Genomic DNA, 20,801 nt, shown 5'->3' on the forward strand with positions numbered 1-20,801 from the left:
TCTAAAAAAATTGCTACATTTAGGCAAACATATTCATTATGTACCATCTGTAGGAAAATTAAGGCATATATGGCGTGCGTGAATTGTTTCCCTCATGGTAAAGGTAAAATGAATTAGTTACGGAGAGTATTATAACATTCACAGAATAAAACAAAGTGCATCGTGTCACAGCTACATGTGGCCAGATTTTTTTGCAGTAACTTGCACTCGGGACTGGTGGATAATGAAAAGTAGTAAACGTACTCAAAAGTGTAAACTTACTCAAAATTGTAAGTTACCTTTGCGAATCAGGCCCTAAGAGTCTTGGGGCAAATATTCACAATCACAGTAGCTGCAAAGATTGTTTTCTCAAAACATCACTAAGCTTTTCTAGATACCTTCCTATTGACCTGAGCTAAAGCCACTGATCTTCCGTAGTGGTGGTTGTCTTCCTATGCGCTGTCAATAACCCTGGGCGTAGTTTGCGAAGTAGCGCTTCGCGTAGCTACGCAAAGTGCACTTTGCACTACTCGAGCTACGCGTAGCTTCGCAAACTGCGTAGTGCACTGTGCAAGATGCTGTTCACACTGATTGCACAGTGCAATCAGTACAAACTGCATCTTGCACAGTGCAAGCGGTCGTTTTCTGCCGCTCGAGTAGATTTCTACTCGAGCGGCAGCTTTCTCAACACGGACTGGTAGTTTCTCATCGCGAGCAGTTGCGAGCATACGCGACCACTCGCAATGAGAAACCTGACCTCCCCGCGTTGAGAAGCTCGCCGGGGGTTTATTTTCCACACTCACGATCGGCAACTTGATGTTGCTGATCGCGAACGAGAAAAAAGTCTTGCCGGGATGTCATTTTGCTTGCTCGAGGTCGCCAACTTGATGTTGAGGACCGCAAGCAAACAAAAAATTACCGCTACACTACACTACGCTACGAGTGTTTGCACTGTGCTACATGGAATTCACATAGTGCGAAGTAGCTCAGGATAGAGACATAACTGTTACAACACTGCAACTAGTAGCGAACAGGGTTCTCCGATGAGGAACACAGTAGAGAGAGAGACATAGGTGAGAGGAGAGCGAGTGAATGGAAGCAGACACTCCAGAGGCCTGTAATGAGCATGGTCAGATAAGTATCAACTATGCTGTTGGATATAGAGGGAGAACTGGATGCTGTTACATACTGACTATGTTTATTACATGATCAACATGCATCAGCGGGGAATCAAACAAAGCAAGAGAAGCAGCATCTAAGCACACTGTCAAAGAGGAAAATGAGGATGACACACAAGACGTTGAAGTAAAATATGCAGGTGATGAGATGACTATGGTATTAAGAGCACAACCGCAAAGTATGGCATGTTTGCATAAAATGCAAGATGTAATTTCTCAGGCAGGTTCTCCAGGGCATATGTGGCAGAAGGGAAGCTGGTCAATAACTGTGACAAGGATTGCGATTGCCCTTGGAAACACAGGAACCAGGTACTTCTGTGAGGTTACTGAATTGGCAAGTACTACCTCCTTAGGTTTTCACTATCAGGGGGCAGCAATGTTGAAAAGTCAAGGCTTGCTCTAGGAGGACAAAGTGGGGTAGAGCAGTTGTGTGTGATTTCATTGAAATACAATTGGTGATAAACCATTTCACCATAAATGTTTAATGGAAATTTACAGGTTGGATGGCATTTACCATTTCGTAGAACCTCAATGTCACCCATCCATGACCTCCAAACATCACTAATCACCAGTAAACATCGCCCACCTTTGAACTCCAAAATCCTTCTCCACCCCTAACTCTACCCTATTTTAAAGTAATTTTAGATTTTCCTTTCAATTTTTCCTTTCTTTAAAATGTTTCCTTTATTTTTCGATTTGTTGTATTTCCTCAAAATGTTATTTTCTTAAAGATGGTTTTCCATAATTTGGTTTCCTCCAATGTGGTTTCTCAGTTTCTGATTTACCATTAATTCATGTACAGCAGAGTAGAGCATCTTGTTCAGGTAACAAAGATCACTCTTCATGGGTAAAGATATGTAAGTGTAGCTAAGCCACTGGAAAAAAATGATTATTCATGGCATTTCCACAGAAATCTGATTTACCATATACCACCATCTGCTACTTAATTTGCAGACTTCAACAGAATCAAAATGTGTTTGTTGTTCAACTTAGTTAACAGCTAATAAAATAATATACCACACAATGACTGGTGCTATTGAGTAGACACTTTTGCCCAAACAGAATTATTGTTCCCAGTTAATGGACTAGTGAAGGGATATTGCCTGCAGCATGAAAAATAGATACAGCGCATTCCTGCCCTTTTCTTTTGCCGTAGGGCAGCACAGCAGCAAGGCCTGCCATGCTGCCCCACGGCAAAAAAAACATAAATGAGGCTCTGACTGTTGTGCTCCTTTCTGCAGCTGGTTGACAATAAGCTGCAAGATCGCAGCAGAACTACAAAACAGTCAGCTCCATCGGGAAGCACCTAATTAGATACAGCGCATTCCTGTCCTTTTCCCCTGCGCCGCCACACAATGACCTGCCATGCGCCAATCCAGTCACCTTTGTAGCATGGTATGATTATTTTTGTGCAGGAAGGGAAACCTTCCTGCAGAAAAACAATCACAAGAGGCTTTTTCCTCTTTCTATGTGTGCTGCATTATGCAGCACACATAGAAAGAGGAACAACGAGGAGAACTAAAGATATTTCTGTTCATTGTGCCTCCCTTACACCTCCACTGGGGAGGCGTATGTTTTTAGCTCTGCCTCAGACTTTCAATTTCTCATAAATCTCGGGCAGTGTCAAAGAGCCTTGGGTGTTGTTGGGAACGCCCCCAGCAACACCCATGGAATGGCCCTTTCACGCAGTCTTCTGCATGAAAGAGGAACATCTTTATAAGGCCATGAAAACCCACGTAAAGTGGCTTTATGTGGCCTTATAAATATGCGAGTGGCACATTGCACCACTGGAACATCAAAAAGTGACGTTCCGGTGGCGCAAAATTGCAGGTAGGGCCTCATATTGTTTAGGAGACTGTGGAAATGAGTGGAAGTGGTGGAGGCACAAGGCCCTCGTATAAGGACTGACACTCAATGTGGTTGGAGAAGTCTGCAGCTCAAATTTTGATATGTGAAGTGTACTACTGAATATCGACCCACAGAATATTGTGGTACGTGAATATTGAGGACAGAATATCGAGGGACAAAATATCGAAAAGTAAGTGAATATAGAGAACTATAGATTTACTATTCCTAACTCCACATCTATGTATTTTGTAGAAATATGTATCACGTAGGCACATATATTTGGAGTTACGTATAGAAAATTTAGACTTACCAATATTTTGTCATCAATATTGTATGGTGTGAAATGCCATTTGTACAAATTTCAATGTTCGGAACCTTAGAAATCATGCCTTAAGTGAATCAGGCTAACTTAGTCTCTGGCATGACATTGTGCGTGATTAACTCTGCTGTTTCATGCCTTACTATAATAAAGAATTTCTGAGCTCCAGAGACTTGCGCTAGATGGCGTGCTAACATTAAAAAAGTGTAATTTACTATTCCAACTCCAGTCCACTTAACAGTAGGGAAGGTGTTGGGATAGTAAACTACACTATTTGTAATGTTAGCACGCCATCTAGCGCAAGTCGATGTAAAGACTTGCGTTGTAATGGCATAGCGTTGTAACATCGCATGCGTTGTAACGCATGCGATGTAACTGCACTGTGTGGTAAAAACCGCGTTGTAATGGCTGTTCCCCCTCCACTCTTGGCCTGGTAGATCAGCACACTGAGGGGGAAGTATTTGTGTGGGATTACGTGTTGACAGTCCCATTCTTACTTTTGGGTCGATATTCAGGGTGCCCATTTGGTGTGTAGCATTCGGGCGTCGAATAAACATCAGGTCACTGAAAATGTGATCCCAGGTACAGAGGCCTCATGCACCCGAAATGATGCGATGATAGACACTCAAGCATCACCCAGCCATTGGGTGTCTGAAGAAGGGGGTACATAACAATGATGCAGCTGCAGTCCTTCAGGTTCCCTAAGGGCATCAGGATATTTAAGTTGGTCTCTCAAAGCAACACAACAGGTAAGCACCTATTGCAAAGTAAATCACAGTTTGGGCTGTACAGCAGGTAGCAGATTTCTTTACCTTGGTAGGTCAGATTCTTCCTTCCTCCTAATGACAATGCTCTGTCTCACTGAACTTGGGTTCTGTGTTAAATGAGGAAGGCCCTGCTCATACAGGGCAGTCCACCTCCCAGTTTCCTTCACATTCAGCTGCAGTAAAGTGTTTTGTTTACTGTTTGAAATTCTGCCTTTGGTCAGTGTTTTACTCTACCAGCTCCTCCTGAGTCCTTGGTACGCAGAAATTTTACATATTTTGCTGAGTCTTGGGTCACCGCACTGGCTGCCTGTGGGGCAACATGTTGTATTTAGATCTTACGGTTTGGTCGTTTGAGCTATTGATGACACACACTCCTCGTTCCTCCAAAAGGAATGTGAAAACGAAATTCCCCCTGATATGATTCCAGCTGCCTCCTGATGAGTCTCTTTTTGTGGGATAAGAACCAAAGAACCAGACGACTTGGTTTCCATATACAAGCTGCTTTGACTTTAGAGTGCCCTTTATTTTTTACCCTTCAATCTGAACAAGAACTGGCACGGCCAATACGTCTTCCCTTTGCAAGATCTAATAGATTTGCCAATGTCTTTTATCCATGTTGTAGAGCAGCCTTGTCATACTGCTATCTTTTCTTATGGGGGTTGGCTGTGGGCAACACAGACAACATAGCACTGTTTTGTTTTCTTATGTCAGTTGGAAGGTGGATAACATGGACAACTTGAGGGTGGGAGTGGGAGGGAAAGAAGCAACAAAGACAAGGGCAGTGGGGGGAAGCAACACAGACAATGGGGCATGGAAGAGGAAGAAGCAACACAGACAACAGTTGGTGGGAGCAGTAGGGAAGAAGGAACACAGAAAACCAGGGTGTGGGAGAGGAAGGAGGAACACGGACAAGGTTGATAGGAGGAAAATAAGTAATACAGACATTGGGTGGGAGGGGACAAAAGAACACAGAGAGAAGAAAAAATGGAACCTCAATCACACCGTGATCAGTGGAAGGACAGTAATCAAGCTGAAGCAATCAGTACTTGGTCCATGCTGCAGCCGAAAGAGGAAGAAGTAAAGTTGGCAGACGCTGGCCAATAAGAAGGTAGCAAAAAGCAGTGACAATGAAGGCAACGTATGGCTGGAAGCCCCTTGTTGTATATAATCTCTTGTGAGCAAGAGCGCATGTAATGCATACGCTATTGCAGGCGAGACCTAGAAATCGACTTAAATCGTATCGGTAAATGGAAAATTCGAAGAATTGTTTCTACTCTATCTATAGTGGTAATTCTCAGGAGAAATGTGAAACCTATTTAGAGTTAGAGAACTATATAAAACCAAATACCTAACTACAACATTATCTGTAAACTGCCATCCTTAGGGTGGTCTTCCCCCAAACCTTTTGCCTATTTATCTTCTATTTGTGCTGTATCTTTTTTTTGGGCGTAGAACTTTTCCACTGCTAACCAGTGCTAAAGTGCACGTGCTTCTCCCCTAAACATGGTCGCTTTGGTGTATACCCTATTGACATATTTAGTTTACTTGCAGGTCCCTTGTAAAGTGGTATACCATATATTCAGGGTCTGTAGCCTAAATGCTACCAATGAGACTGTAGAACTGATTGTTCCACCAACAAAAGTAGTCTTTCAACCCTGTCTTAGGCCTGCCATTGCAAGGCCGGTATGCGCAGTTTACTGTCACTTCGATTTGGCATTTAAAACTCCTTGCCAAGCCTTAAAGCCATCTTTTATTGCACAAAAGTCACCCCTGAGGGAGGCCCTAGGTAGCCCTATTACGTTTTGCATATCCTGGTAATAAAAACTGCTAAATTCCCTTTATCCTACTGTGAGGCCTTCACCTCTCATAGGCTAGCATTGGGAATTCCTTAACACACTTTTAAGCTGTAATTCCTGATTAGAAAGGAGTAGCTGCATCTTGTTTCATATCTTTGAAATGGTAAGAAAAATTCTATTTACTGGTAAAGTTGGCTTTAACATGACTATTTTATAAATACCACTCATAGAGAGTGGACATTTTTCTGATCTTACTGCTCTGCGTGCCTTTCAGTCTGTCTCCAATACAAATCTGGGGTGAGTGACAGCTACACTTTGATCATTCCATCTAGACAGCCACAGACAAAGGAAGGGTGGGGGGGGCAGAGAACTCATATGCATTCATCAGCATTATGATAGCTCTTCAGAATGCAGAAAGATGAAGGAGGAGCTGTCAATTACACCTGAATAGGCAGTGTCCTGTTTTCCACAGAGATGGCTGATTACCCTCTAATGATAGTCTGGAGTCAGGCCTGGGACGAAAGGGGGACCTGTGCACTTTGAGGGCCTGCTTTGAATTCACCCATACTTCAAAGGCACAACTGGATATAAGTACTGGGGCTCTGATCCTACCAAGACAGTACACAACTGGACCTGTGAAGAACTCTGCCAGGAGTAAAGACTGCTGTGCTACAAGGGGTGCCACTCTGATAGACTGCTGCTCTGGAAGAACCGCTTTGCTCTGCTTTGCTGCCCTGCTGATCTCTGCCCTTCTGAGGACAATCACTGCACCCATCTCATTTGAAGCCAGAGTGACTCCAAGGGCTTGCTGGCTTGCCCCCTGTTCTGAAGGCTCAGGGCCATCAAAGACTTCCTTCAACCCTTCAACAGCACCTGGACTCTGTCATATGTGAGTCCTGCCTTGCCAAGCCATGCCAATCCAGTCTTGGGTCCTTAAAAGGTGGATTCTGCTGTACAGAACCAACTAAATTGACGCAGTAGTCGGTCAACGCAATAGTTATGACGGTGTGCACGGCTCAACAACGACAGACAGGGCGGCTCGACAATGATGCAGTGCCTGCATCCTAAAGGGGTTCATCGATGAAGCCTTTATCACCTGTACGGATTGGAACCAATGCAGTGAGTCTTTGGCTTTTACGCTTGCTCCATCCAACGTACTATTTCAGCAGAACCTGCTTGAGTCCTGTACCCAGCCTGTGGTCTGCTGGAACTTTGGATTCACCCAGGTTCAGCGCAACCTCAAGACACCCCTAAGCCCTATTTGCTCCTAGGCACTACTTTTTGATTTATTCTTCAAAAATTCATAACTCTGGTTCTACTCATTGGACTTTTGTTGTTTAAGTCTTGCTTTATACATAACGGGCCCGATTCACAGAACTAACTTAAGACAAAATCCTAAACTTACTACCATTTTGGTATTCACAGAAGGCACTTACTCATTTTGGTATTCACAGAAGGCACTTACTCATTTCGGTATTCACAGAAGTTAGGACTCCTAAATTTAGGACTCCTAAATGCCTTCTGTGAATACCGAAAGCCTTAAAATTAGGATTTTTCTCAGTTTAGGAGTCCTAAGGTTAGGACTCTATAACCTCTTTCTCTATGCTGTGTGGATTAATATAGCCTTATAGCCCGCCGTAGCGGGCTATACCGGCTATTAAAGGCCCGCTGCAGCGTTAAAGGCCCGAGCCGAAGGCGAGGGACTTTAACAAAAGCAGCGGGACTTTAATAGCGGTATAGCCCTGCTACGAAGGGCTATAAGGCTATTAGAACATTCTGCCACTAGAGGGCAGAATGTTCTAATAAATTAAACAAAGGCTTCTCGAAGCTCGAGGGGATTTAAATCCCCTCGAGCTTCGAGAGGCTTTTGTAAAACATTGGAATGTTGCTCTACAATGGAGTGCTCCACATTCCAATGTTCTAATTTCACATAATCAATCTGTTATACATCAATATACATGTACAAAAGTTATTCAAAGTTGTTCAAATTTTTTGACTCTATATATAGTGTTCAGCATGAAACACCAAGGGCCTGATTCACAAAGTTAAACTTACACTTTTGTGTAAGTTTACTACTTTTCGGTATTCACAAAGTTAAACTTAGACCAAAAGTCTAACATTACTACTTTTTGGTATTCACAAAGGTAAACTTAGACCAAAAGTCTAACTTTTCTACTTTTCGGTATTCACAAAGGTAAACTTAGACCAAAATTCTAACTTTACTTCTTGTCGGTATTCACAACGGTAAGCTTAGACCAAAAGTCAAACTTTTTTTTTAAACGGCTTTATTAAGGACAAGAGGTTACAGGGCACCAGCAAAATTTTACAAAAAAGTAAGTCTCCTCAGAACGAGCAAGTGGCAGTCCAGTGCATCTTATAGGTCCATTGTTGGCTTGATAATAAAGCCATATACTCAAATAATGTGTACCAGCAATTTGAAGCCTGCAGCTCTGTAAAAAAGACCTGAGAGAAAAAAGGGAAAGAAAAGAAGAGAAAAAGGCAAGAGCGTAAGGGTGAAAGTGAGGAAGAAGAGGGGAGAGAGGTGTTGGCCTCGTGGAGGAGATGACACTGTGCCTCAAGAGCAGGCAACTTAGATAGTGCACAGGTTGAGGAAGTCCGGCTCAATGCATTCACACAGTATTATGAGGTAGGTCAGCAGGGGCCGGTGGGTGAGCTCTGAGAGAATCCTGCAGTGGTTCCCATATGTCGCTAAGTCGAGAATGCATGGGCATGAGTTCCCAATAGTTAGTCAGCTGGCCTTGGCAGAATGCCGCGTCATCTAACAGTCGGTCAGGCGGGGTTAGTGCCTCCTGCCCCAGCACATGCAATCTGCCTTTTGGCAAGTAACAGGAGCAAAGCCGCTAGCTTCCGGCGAGGGGCCGGGACATGTTGTACGTAACCTAAGAGCACAGTTAGAGGGGGGCATTTGAGCCGGTATTCAAGCATTTCATCCAGTGCATCAAAAATACATGTCCAGAAGCACCAAAAGTCTAATTTACTAGTAGTAACTTACCTTTGCGAATACCGAAAAGTAGTGAAATTAGACTTTTGGTCTAACTTGACATTTGTGAATACCGAAAAGTAGTTAGAATTTTGGTCTAACTTTACCTTTGTGAATCGGGCCTGATATGTTTTATTGTGCTGGATACCACAAAAATCAGAAAACATAGAATTAAAGAAAATAACAAAAAACAGAGAAGGTTTGTGCGGAATTGTGTGGCTTTCAGTGAATGTGGATATGTCCCCCTGTTTTTGGTTGTGTTTATAAAGCACAAACGTGCCTAAATTACAGTAGAGCACTTTGCATAAGCAACGGTTTACATTACACAAGCTCAGATCTCTTTTCCTTTTTTGGCAGGATACATTAGCCAAATTGACTACTATCAAGTTGAGGCTTCATTTAACCATACACAGATGCACAGTGTGTCTAATTGGCGATCTTAATTGATTCTACAGGGGCACCACAGTGCTACTTGTCATGTGGGTGAGGTAGTGGGAGAAGATGTGGATTTACAGCCAAAGCTTCCAACTTTGGAACTGGGGAGCCAGATTTGCGTCCAGTATTGTCTAAACACCCTTTGATTCTAGGCAAATCACAGCAGACTTCACTTGGCTTATATCCGAAAACATATCCGCGTCTTATTGTATCTCTTTTCCTCTATCCCCAAAGATTTCCAGTGAAATGAGGTTTTTGAACCAATGAGTAATTTTGAAAGGAAATGAACATAAGTATAGTAAACCATGGCCCAGGCACCATTCTTTTCATGTTCTTGGTCACTGAGGTGATCAAGAGTCTTCTACTTTCTGCAGGCAAAAACACTTTTTCCGGCAGGGAGGAAATAAGATGGTAAAAAGATGGGCAGAGTGGAGTCTGGAGAAGAAGTGCAGGAGGACCACCAATAACAATGCGATGCTTTTTACCTGCCAAATTAACACCAATTGCAATGGGATGGACGCAGCACGGAGTTTGATGGCGACTGGTGGGACAGGGAGAGTTAAAACCATGCGTATGATGCAAAATCCAGCTCTCACAGAGACATCCGTAAAAGAAGGCACGGACTCCAGGCTGTCAGGATACGGCAGTAGTTTATTCTCACAGGTCACCCTCTACCCATGAGACAAGAGAGACGCGTTTCAGCTTGCCAGAAACCTTTGTCAATATATATATATAAACTTATAAGATGTTGAACATCACTCCCGCAAAACTTTAAAACGTAACTTCACGTGATCCAACCTGTCTGGGCAACCTGGCTGTTGTCCATGATCCGTGCCCTTACACAGCTTATCAGAGAGTGAAAAATGGGGTCTGCTGTCTTTTGAATGGAGCTGTTTATGTCTGAAACTAATTCACAAATCTGCTGCCCAGGGCAAACATCTGCCCCCATCATGTTGTCAACATGCACGTTTAAATTGGGCAATTTAAAAGGGTGAGACCACCATAGTTTGGAAAAATAAACGTTTTCTCTTAAACTCACATTGTTGGAATTTCTCGCTTTCAATGGGTTAACGTGTTCCAACGTGTTTATACCTGGCAAAGAGAACTTATTAGTAATTGTTAAAAAGTTCCTTCTGCACGCTACATTCTTTATTCTCGGAACTGTGCGAGTGTGAAAGCGCAGCAATTGTCTTTTCTGCCATTTCCTCATTTCATTGTGCCGCAGTAAAACCAGCCTGTGGGAAGGCCAATAAACCGGTCAGACTAAATCTGGATCTACTTTCGAGCTGTTCAACAAACACCTAAGCTGTTCTTGATTGAGTCAGCTGGCTGAGCTGTCCAGGTTGGAGTCATGTGTGTATTTGTGAATGACTTCAACCTTGAACATTTGTTTTGGGCCTGCTGGAAGGCAATCTGCTCCGCATTCCATGTTTTGACCACGTTGACCACAGGCCAGCTAAAAATACATTTACTTGAACTCATCTTCAAACAGGAAAACGCTGCATATTCTGCTCTTCAGAGCTTTGAAAAGATTGGCATGCACGTATGTGCTGCACAGTCGGAGGTGTGAATGTGTGACAAGAAGGTTTCTGCATGTTTGCTGTGTGGTATTTTTTCCGTGCTTAATTTATACAAAAGAGTAAGTGATGGGGCTCAAAGTTTTGCTCAGAAACCTACAGCCGGTGCTGCCAGATATCAAGGTTGCAGTTTACCCCGTGGTCTAGATTCCACCTCGTGCATCTTTTATCCCGCGCCAGACACTCTTGCCCATTTATCTTTATCTTGTAGGTTCTTTTTCATCCCTGCTTTTCTCTCTTTGTCACTGCTTTTCTGTCTTCATCTTCCTCCTTTTTCCCTCTTTTTAATTGCCAGTCTCCAATAATGAGTACCGGTGGGCCCCAACTGCACCCTCTGACTCAAATTAAGCACTGTCTTTTGTTGTGGTAGTGATGTGTTCTATTGTTTTATTGTGCTGCTGTGTATTTGTGCTGCATTATTGCAATGTGGTGTATTGTACCGCAATGGTTATGTTGAATTCCGTTGTGACTTATGTTGTGATGTGCCTTTTTATTTTAATCAGGCTGTTATGTTGCTTGTGTATATGAAGGTGTTCTGGTCCTTTGTTTATTTTATGTCAATAAATGCTGCTGCTTTTCCAGCCAAAAATAGCATATGCCTTGAAAGTTCCTGTGACAGGCAACCTTTCACCACTGTTTAAGGCAACAACATAAGACACCAGCCAGCCCTATATTGTGGCAGAGATTGTTTTTTAACACAGCACTTCAAGTGCTCGCTTTATGTCATAAGACCCATGGCTTCTGCCACTGTTTTAGGCTGACTGGTGTTTTTAAATTTGAAGAGCTGGAACAGCTCTATTTTACTAACATAGTCCACAGTAAATGGTTGCTTGTCAAGGGAACAGTAAAGGCATGTGCTGCTATTGACTAGAAATGTAGCAGCATTCAGCATAGAAAAACAGTCAAAATAGAATGTGACACAAGCACAGTACAACACAACATAAGATTACATTAATGCAGCATAAAATCTTAGCAGAAAAAAAACAGAACACAACACAACACCATCTCAACAAAATGTCATACAAGTATGCACACACATTTTTGTCACACACTACCATGCATGTACCTTGTGAAGTGCAGCATGCATTCAGTCCTGGGCTTTCTTTTTCTAACATTATTGTTATTTTGTGTTAGCTAGTTGATTCTTTTGAACAGACAGCTTGCTCATACTTGAGAAGTGTCCTGATATATACTCAAGGCCTCATTTATGAAAAGTGATGCATCGCTGTGAGAAAACAGCGATGCGTCACTTTTCATTGCGCCCTCCTTGCAACACCAATGATGCGTCATATTTACAGTATGACACATCATGTCGCAATCAGTTACAGATACGTCACTATTTCTGACGTATCTGTAGGCGCAAAAATGGCGCATTGCTGGAGTGTGTCACAAAAGTGACGCAACTCCAGCAATGGGTCATTAGACATGGGCAAGTCCCATGTGAAATGTGCCTGCCTCAGTCTTACGCCTGCCATGAGGCAGGCATAAGATATTGACGCATTTGTGTCCTAGAAGTGGCGCAGGGAAATCTTATAGATTTCACTGCGTCACTTCTACAACCCTTTCTTGCGTAAGAACGCCCCTCCTGCATACATTATACCTGGCTCAGGTTTAATGTGGTGCAGGGGTTTACAAAGTGACGCATCTACCTAGATGCGTCCCTTTGTAAATATGGTGCAACAATTCTAATTTTTACGCTGCTGGTGCATCACAAAAAGTGATATGATTTGATTTGTTAAACATTTAAGTAGGAAAAGCGCCAAGAAGCACCACAGATGCTAATAATAGTCAATGGTCACCTTAGACCGGGAACTAGGCATGATTTCATGCTGACTGTGATGGTGTGTGGATCAGATAAATGACCGGGTTTGTCCTGGACAAAGATTTTATCTTCTGACTTTGGTTTTTCAAATCCCAGTCCAGTAACGGTATGCATTTATATGGCTCCCTAGATCCACAGGGTGTGGGGCAGAGGCCAATAGCAGGGTCCAGTTGTCACTTTTCAGTTGGGAAGGAGCAGGAAATGCCTCTTGTAGCTTGTCGTATCCCTGTAGTTCGAACAGGAGGTCAGCCTTATGATCCTAGGAGTCCACTTCTTGTCCTGAGTACAAAAGTGAGTAGGTCCTTCAGGTGCAGTCCTCTTCTGATCTTCCTCAGGTCCAGAGGAGTTCTGACGTGGGTGCGTGGGGGTGCTGTATTTATGGCTGGCCTGAGAAAGTGGGAGGAAATAACTCCTGGGCACACCCTAGCCAATGGGGTAAAGGTTCCTGGGGTCAGACCTACCCACTTTGGGCATTTTCAGCCCACACTAAACTAGGGGTCTATGGGCTGGTTGGTGTGTTTTGGGAAGTGTACTATAGTAACTCTAGTGTTCGCATATCTAACACTAAAATCCAGTTTGAGGCACAATAAACCCCAAGTCAGACATCTGGTGGTACAAAACTCAGAGTTTCCAGTCACCAGGCATTGGATACATAAGAACTGTTTTGGTATCCTCTTTCCCTTCCTTTCAAGGCTGCCCCAATATTATCTGTCAAACCCAGAGACAAAAGTCTGGTGAGACAGTGAAGGTCTTTCAGCATCCAGACAGTGGATACACAAGAATTGTCTTGGTATCCCTTTTCCCTTCCTTTCAAGTGTACCCCAAAGTGTGATGTGTAAACCCAGCAGACCTGTCAAGGAGGATTTTACACTAATGTAGATTGTGATACTCTATGTCAAAAAGATGCTCACAGCCCCCTAATCTTGCATATTCTGGAAGGTTCAGAGTAGTAATATCTACCCATTCAAGTTAGCCTCTTGTTTCAGACCTTTTCACAGCTATTCAAATGCTTATCATTGGCTGGAAGAAGTGGTAGAGCAAATGCAAATTTAGCCCCCAGGAACTTCAGGCAGGGAAAAGATAACTTTTTAAAAGTTAATTTTCCTTAATATATATATATATTTTTAAAACAACTTTGCCATTGTGATTTGATTTTCAATAGTTATCTAAGTATGTTTCTAGCTAGTCCTATCCCCGAGATACAGTATTAATATTTTATTCTGTACTCTAATTTTCTACAAAGGACAGCTAGGCCTGCCATAGTGAAAAATAGCTTTTGGGTGCTAATCACCTCAATGACATGTTAAAAGTAAACCTCTACATGTCCTACGTTTAAACATGCACCTTGCTTTCTGGGCTACATGGCCTAGATAGGGGTGACTTATTATTATTTTAAGAGTTTTTTTTGACAGGTTGAATTTGCAGTTTTTACATTGCTACAGTCAGTGTACAGTGGTTGGCCTGAAGCCACATTTCAGCAATCACTGTAATGGAGGACACAAGAAGTGCTGTTGCAATCAACTGTTAGCAATTAGCCTCCATTTCCTGGGTACACCTTGTAACATATACTAGGAACGTATCAGTGAGTTAAAAATACCAATTAGGAATATGCCAATTCGAACATGTTTAAAGGGGGAGCACAGACACTTTACTACTGGTTAGCAGGGATAAAGGGCACATAGTTCTAAACCCAGTAAAACTATAGGATACAGTAAAAGGCAAATAATCCAGGGTGACCAAGCAGAAAATGCCAATTTCTTACACTTATAATGTGCAAAGTCCTTGAATGTGTTTCTTTTGAACACAGGACCTTTGCCAGACTTCATTGTATTCATTGTGCCACATGTAATGAAAATAGTATATCGAGCAGGAATCACATCCTTTGCCAATGAATGGTTACTGCCCTCACCTGTGGAAACCTCAAGTACCCAAGTTCTGATCAATTATGATAAGTAGATGATTCCCCTTTTCACTTGGCTCAAATAAACTAATGGTTACATCTTCACTGATACCTTAGGGCATTGTAGGCTGTATGCTCAGAACGTGGCATACATGACTGAGATAGCAAGTCAGATACCTTTCAGGAGCAGCTCTTTCCAGGCAAAGGCCAGCTAAGCATATAGATACACGAATGCCTTCAGCATGTTCAGGTTACTACACCTGTGAGTCTTCATATTCCTATCAAGATCTCTCCAGTGTGTTGTTTGAAAGAGATCAGTTATGGCAATCAAGTGGGTCCTAAAAGGTGGTTTTGATTGTGCCACTTTTGCTGAGAGAAAAAAGGCAATCCTGCTTCATAATGTATCAAATGTAGTCCTCTGCAATGGAAGGCTGAACTTAGTGGTAAGCAAAGGAAACCCCAAGAAAATGTGAGAGTGAATGATGTCTTTCTCTGGCCTAAGTATTTTGGATAACAAATAGCGGTGGATTTGCAGACTCCATTTTTTTACTGCTCGTAAGCGTTTTTCTTTTCTGGAAACAAGGGCCTGATGATCAGTAAAGACTGTGAGTGACTTTCTGTGCAGGAACAAGTGAAGGTGTGTTCATTGGGGTCTCATTTTCAGCTTGGGAGTTTGTGTTTGCATGTTTGTTAAAGTGTAAGCTGGCTTAAGCAATGATCTACAATGGTGGTTCACAGCATGTTCACATTAAGTCAATATTGTCCCAGCCCAACTGGACAGACATTAATGATGACGAGAGTGAAAACATATTGGTAATGCCACATACAGCTTGCCTTGAAACATAATGCCAGGTAACAATGCCTGCCAATCCTGAGACAACACATATAAGTATACCTTCTTCGAAAGGTCACTCAAGGGAGCGCTGCTAGAGCTAAAGTCTTAAATGTACCTGGTACAATAGCTGTCCAGGTCTGGAGCAGTCACTCAGAGCATATGTAAAGATTCGCCATCCTTGATATGAACATCCAATGCATGGATATTCTCCTGACTGTCAGGTCATGCTCGTTGCGGTTGTGTTTTTCTAAAGTATGTCAATTTTAAGGCAATTGGTTCTGTTTAAATTAGTTCTTACCTAAGAACGGTAATTTTTTATCGTTTCTTTTTTTGACTCACCCACTAGGTTTTTAAGTTTTCCCTCAGTGGCTATCTTGAGTAGCTTGTAGGCCAGTGGTCAATCTCCGGAGCAGTCACAAAAGCTGCCAGTATAAGTGTGGTGTCATTAAGCTGCTGCACTCTGTTAGGGATTCCCTACAACCCAGTCTTCCTTTAGGCATTTGGAATAGAATTAGAGATTTGGCCATAAAGAACGCAGTCATTCTCCTTTTTTTTAAACATCTTTATTTGTCATTTTATATATTTTCTTAAAACATGTGAAAGAACAAATCAGTACAATGACACCAGTTGCATGTCAACGACCATATCAAACATGGCCATCATACTTACATAATCACAGTGCATGTCAAAGGGACAGAGAGCCACATTTACATCCACCTAAATTCCTAACAGCATATTCCATCCACTGTGGCTGTCAGTTACCTGTTTTACTCTGACACTTCTCCACAGGTTCATCTCCTATACCCTTGTCTGTCTCTGACAAGTTATCTATCAGCCCCTCTGGTGGTGTACATTGGGCCTCTGTGGTCATTGTCAGGAAAGTAGGCATCCTGCCGCACAGTCAGGTGGTGGCGGCTGCCGCCAATCTAAAGTGATAGGGCAGCGCTGTGGGGGTTGGAAGGGAGAAATAAAAATAAAATAAAGTGACTTACCTGCCGCTCCAGCTGATGCTGCCGGCCGCCTTGTTGATCCTCTCACAATACGGAACAAAGCACAGACTCCCCACCCAATCTAGATGCTGTTTTCATGCTATACCTAGCATGAGAGAAGCGCCAGGATTCGCCTGAGCGGGTTGGTCTGCCATGCGCTCAGGCACAGAGAGTCTGTGCCGTTTCTTCACCCGGCTGTAGAATATAGCTGGGTTGGAGAAACCTAAGTGCACATGTCTGTTTAGCCAGCCTAAGACGCCCAGCCAAACCGACATGCGCACTTACAGTTTCCCGGACCATTACTCCTCTCTGCCACGGCCAGGTCCCACTCTGCCCTTGACTCATCAGCTTTGTGACTCAGAGTACAGTGATAAATAAAATTATAATAACATTGTATTATCATTTTATTTATCTGCTGTCTCTGAGCTGTGAGGCAACGCTGCTCTGCCATTATGGAGGAGCTGCCCCTGGCCTCAGGTCCACCTTCACCTTCTTGTCTGTTCTTGTTTCGCACAGACACCTCGCCTCCGCAATAGCCCACTCAATTAGTCAGCAGTGAAGGTTTGAAGACTACGGTGGCAATGTATGGCCATATGTCATTTAGCAAGACACAGTCCCATTGCCACTAATCTAGTCCTCATTTTTCGGCTTTTCTTAGCACTGGGTACTAACACCAATAGACAGTGTATTATCGTAACATAATTTAAGGGCGGTCACTCAACATAGTTCAGTGACTACCATGTACCAGTAATCCAGCACTCCTCTACAAGCCCAGGTCAGATGAATGAACGTTTCTACACTCGCTGACTCAGGAAGATCCTATTTATTCATAATTGCATGAGCTATGTTCTGTGTAAATATTAAATGTGTGTGAGTTTAAAACTGGCATTACTGGTGACATTCTGGACCACGGTGCATGTCCTACTCCACACCTCATCAGTCAGTGGTCCCTGTAGATCTGTCTCCCACAGACCCCTCAGCTCACCATTTCTCTTGTCTTTCTTTAGTGCTGCATAGAGCCTAGAAATCATACCCTGGTTCATCCCTGCATCCAACAATAGTTCCAGTGTATGTGACACTGCCGACACAGCTGAAACATGTGCCCAGATCTTACTGGCAGTCCTCAACACCTATGCACAATGGAAGAACTGTCCAGGAACCAACTGAAATGCCTCTAGTGCCTCCTAAAAAGTGAGAAATGCATTACTAGGGTATAAGTCACCAATTTCTAGGCAACTCCCCTTCCTGTCAGATCCTTGTCTAGTTGTATCTGCGGAAGTGGCTGCACGTACTAGATTTTCAACTGTCTTGGAAAGGGTGGGTGGCCAAGAATTTGTTGCATCACCAGTTCCCAAGCTGTGGTCACCTGTCACACTACAAATAGGTAGTTCACCACCACCCAAAACCCACTCATAAATAGTACCACTTCGGTGTACCAATATGCAGTATACTGCAACAGTACCGCAAAATAATATAACTGCAGGTCCAGTCATCCTAGTCCTTCCTCCTCCCTATCTAACATCTACATCTCCAGGCTAACTTTGCTCCTCTTGTCCTTTCTTCCTGCCCCTATGCCAGTGAGATAATGAGACTATTGAATTTCTGAAAGGCAGACTTAGGGGTCAGGTACATGAAACTGTATAACCAGCAGGGGAGAAACACAATTTTAATGATCGCCACCCTGTCCATGACTGACAATGGCAGTGTATTCCAAATTTCACTGATGATTTGAGTCCTGATAATATGCAGCCTATATGTATGCAAATTGGTTCTCAGGCAAGTTTGTAATCTGAATACACAGGTACGTGAACACTTCTCTCTCAGCCAATCAGTCATTCACTCCTCCTTAAGTCCTACAGACAATTATTATTACTGGAGGCCTATCCCTCAAACAGCCCAACTGAATGTGGGGTCTTTCCAAAAACATAAGGATGAGATTCTTCTTATATTGGAAGCTTTACATCTAGATTTCTTTTTTATGACAAAGACATGGTTTCATGGCATCTCTGTGTTTGCTGTTCCTGAGTTTCTCCCAGAGGGTTTCAAACTGTTACGTAAGTACAGGAATGGTCTCACAGGAGGAGGGGTAATAATGGTTTTTAATTTTTGTTTAAATGTAATTATTGACATTATCTTACACAATGGTTTAGAAGAGTCATTAGGTTGCAATTTGACTGTCTCTGCCTCTGTCATCTGTTTACTGTGGATTTATTGCCCACCGTCAGTCGCTATTTTTGATCAATTACTTGGAGTAATTAGTGGTATTGCCATCAACTTCTCCAAGATCATCATAATTAGTGTTTTTAATTTGAAGTATGGCACCCTGGCCTCTAGCTCAAATTATGCTGGTCAGTTATTTCATTCAAATTGGCCAATTGGCAGCAGTAGAATTAGGAAGGCCTGCAGTTGCCTGGTTTACATCATTTCTCTCTGATCAAAGTCAATTGCAAATACTTTTCTCTTTTAGATCAGTACCCACTCAGATCTTTGGTGGCAATTCTTTGAGATCTTCACCATCACCTATCTTGTTCATTATACATGCAATATGTGTTAATGATATCATTAGATCCTTTAGTGCAGCGTATATGTCCAATGCAGATCATGCACAATTGAAGCTAAGATTCAATCGCTCCACTGAAGAAATTCTGCACACTCTCCACTCCTGTCTTCTAGCTGTCCGATCTTGGATGTATAAGAATATGTTAAACTTTGCAATCTGGAACTACCCTTAAAGCTAATCTCAATACTTCAACTCCTTCAAAATATGGGTATTAAACTAATTTTCAGGAACTTCAAGGTCAACCACATAGCAGTGACCATGGCTTCCAGTTCAAAGAAGAATTGAATGTAATCCCTGTGCTTGCTCCACTTTGTCATCCATAATACTGAAGACTGGCCTTCTAAGTCCTAATTTCACTCTGTTTTTCCCTGAACACTTTTCACGCTGCTGTTCTTCTACTGGCCAGTATCCCTCATTACAAGTGCTTTCTCCAAGGAGGCCAAGCCTTTGTGATAGTGTATCGAATATAAGAATTCTCCGCAATCTTTGTGTAAAAAAGACAGAAAGTTGCCCACCTCCATTGGTCCGCTGTCCATGGCCTATGGAAGGGAAATCAACACAGAAATGGACAGGCAGAAGGTTGCCAGGCAAGATAGCAGATAGCGCATCCTAAACAGAGGCACAGTTGGCCCCCCGGAATCCAGGGTTCACCCTGCTAGTGAAACCAACACAGAGTAAGAGGACTAGAGGAGGAACCTGTGGAGACTCTACAAAAATAAATGATCTGTAAAGCTGAAAGAGAAACACATGACAACGTCTGGCAACATATGTAGACCTAAAGGGAAGTGTTCGGTGCAAGATAGCATTGGCCAGCTGAAAGCAGTGCCCTGCAGCGCCTGGGGCAGAGATAGAGACCCTGAGTCAGGTGCATGCTCATAGAGACACAGGAGATTTTAAGGCTGATGACAGGTGGAGCAGGACCTGCGACAGTGACTGGCAGTGGCCTGCAGGCATTGTGGGGAGCACCGCCCAGCACATGGGGATTGAGATTCTGTTGCAGCAGAGGGCCTGTGACATGTTTGATTCCATGAGAGGGGCAGGTACGAGAGTACAGAGGGGCCCCCTGTCTGAAGGCCTGGGAGCACTTGTGAAGCGGAGATTCCCTGCTCATCTACTCTCTCTCTTACCCTGTCTTCTGGATGCAGGAGGGGAAGCGGCTGCAGAGGTGATTGGGCGGTGGCAATTCCTCTGAGAGGGGCAGAAGGACAAAGGTGCTTGGAGGGAAAGGAGACGAGAAAACCCCACTGAGGCCTAGAGAAGCCCAAGAGGCCCCTAAAAAGTAGCATGTGAGGGCCTGAAAGATTCCCGCTGAACACAGAGACTGCATAAATTCAGAAGACGGATTGCAGATATAAGCACAAGAACACTGGTTCAGAGTGGGTATGGGGTCGTTGAGTCGACACCCCTTGTGCACCTATATGAAGACCTGGGAAAAGTTATATCCCGTTCTTCATCAACCTTCTGAAATACAACAAGGGTAACCCGGAGACTGCTAAGTGTGCACACCCGAATATCCTGATGGGACAAATATAAGCAGCAACAATATTGGAGTTCTTCAAGAAGAACCGGAATTGGTAATTCTGTCAGGCTACATAAGGAAAAGAGACGTTGTAGACAATATTGTCTGTGATCAAAAACACCAGTGCCTCGCAACAAACATAAATGTAACAATTCATTGACACAGGAAGGGTAAGCAAAAGGCAAATGGACAGCTGAGATGATACATCAACAGCAGGTGCACCTGAGGCTACTCGTGCACACATTCTAGCCGAGATAGGAAAGCAGTTTAACACAA

This window comes from Triturus cristatus, chromosome 2_2 (assembly GCF_964204655.1).
Source record: "Triturus cristatus chromosome 2_2, aTriCri1.1, whole genome shotgun sequence".
NCBI lineage: Eukaryota > Metazoa > Chordata > Amphibia > Caudata > Salamandridae > Triturus > Triturus cristatus.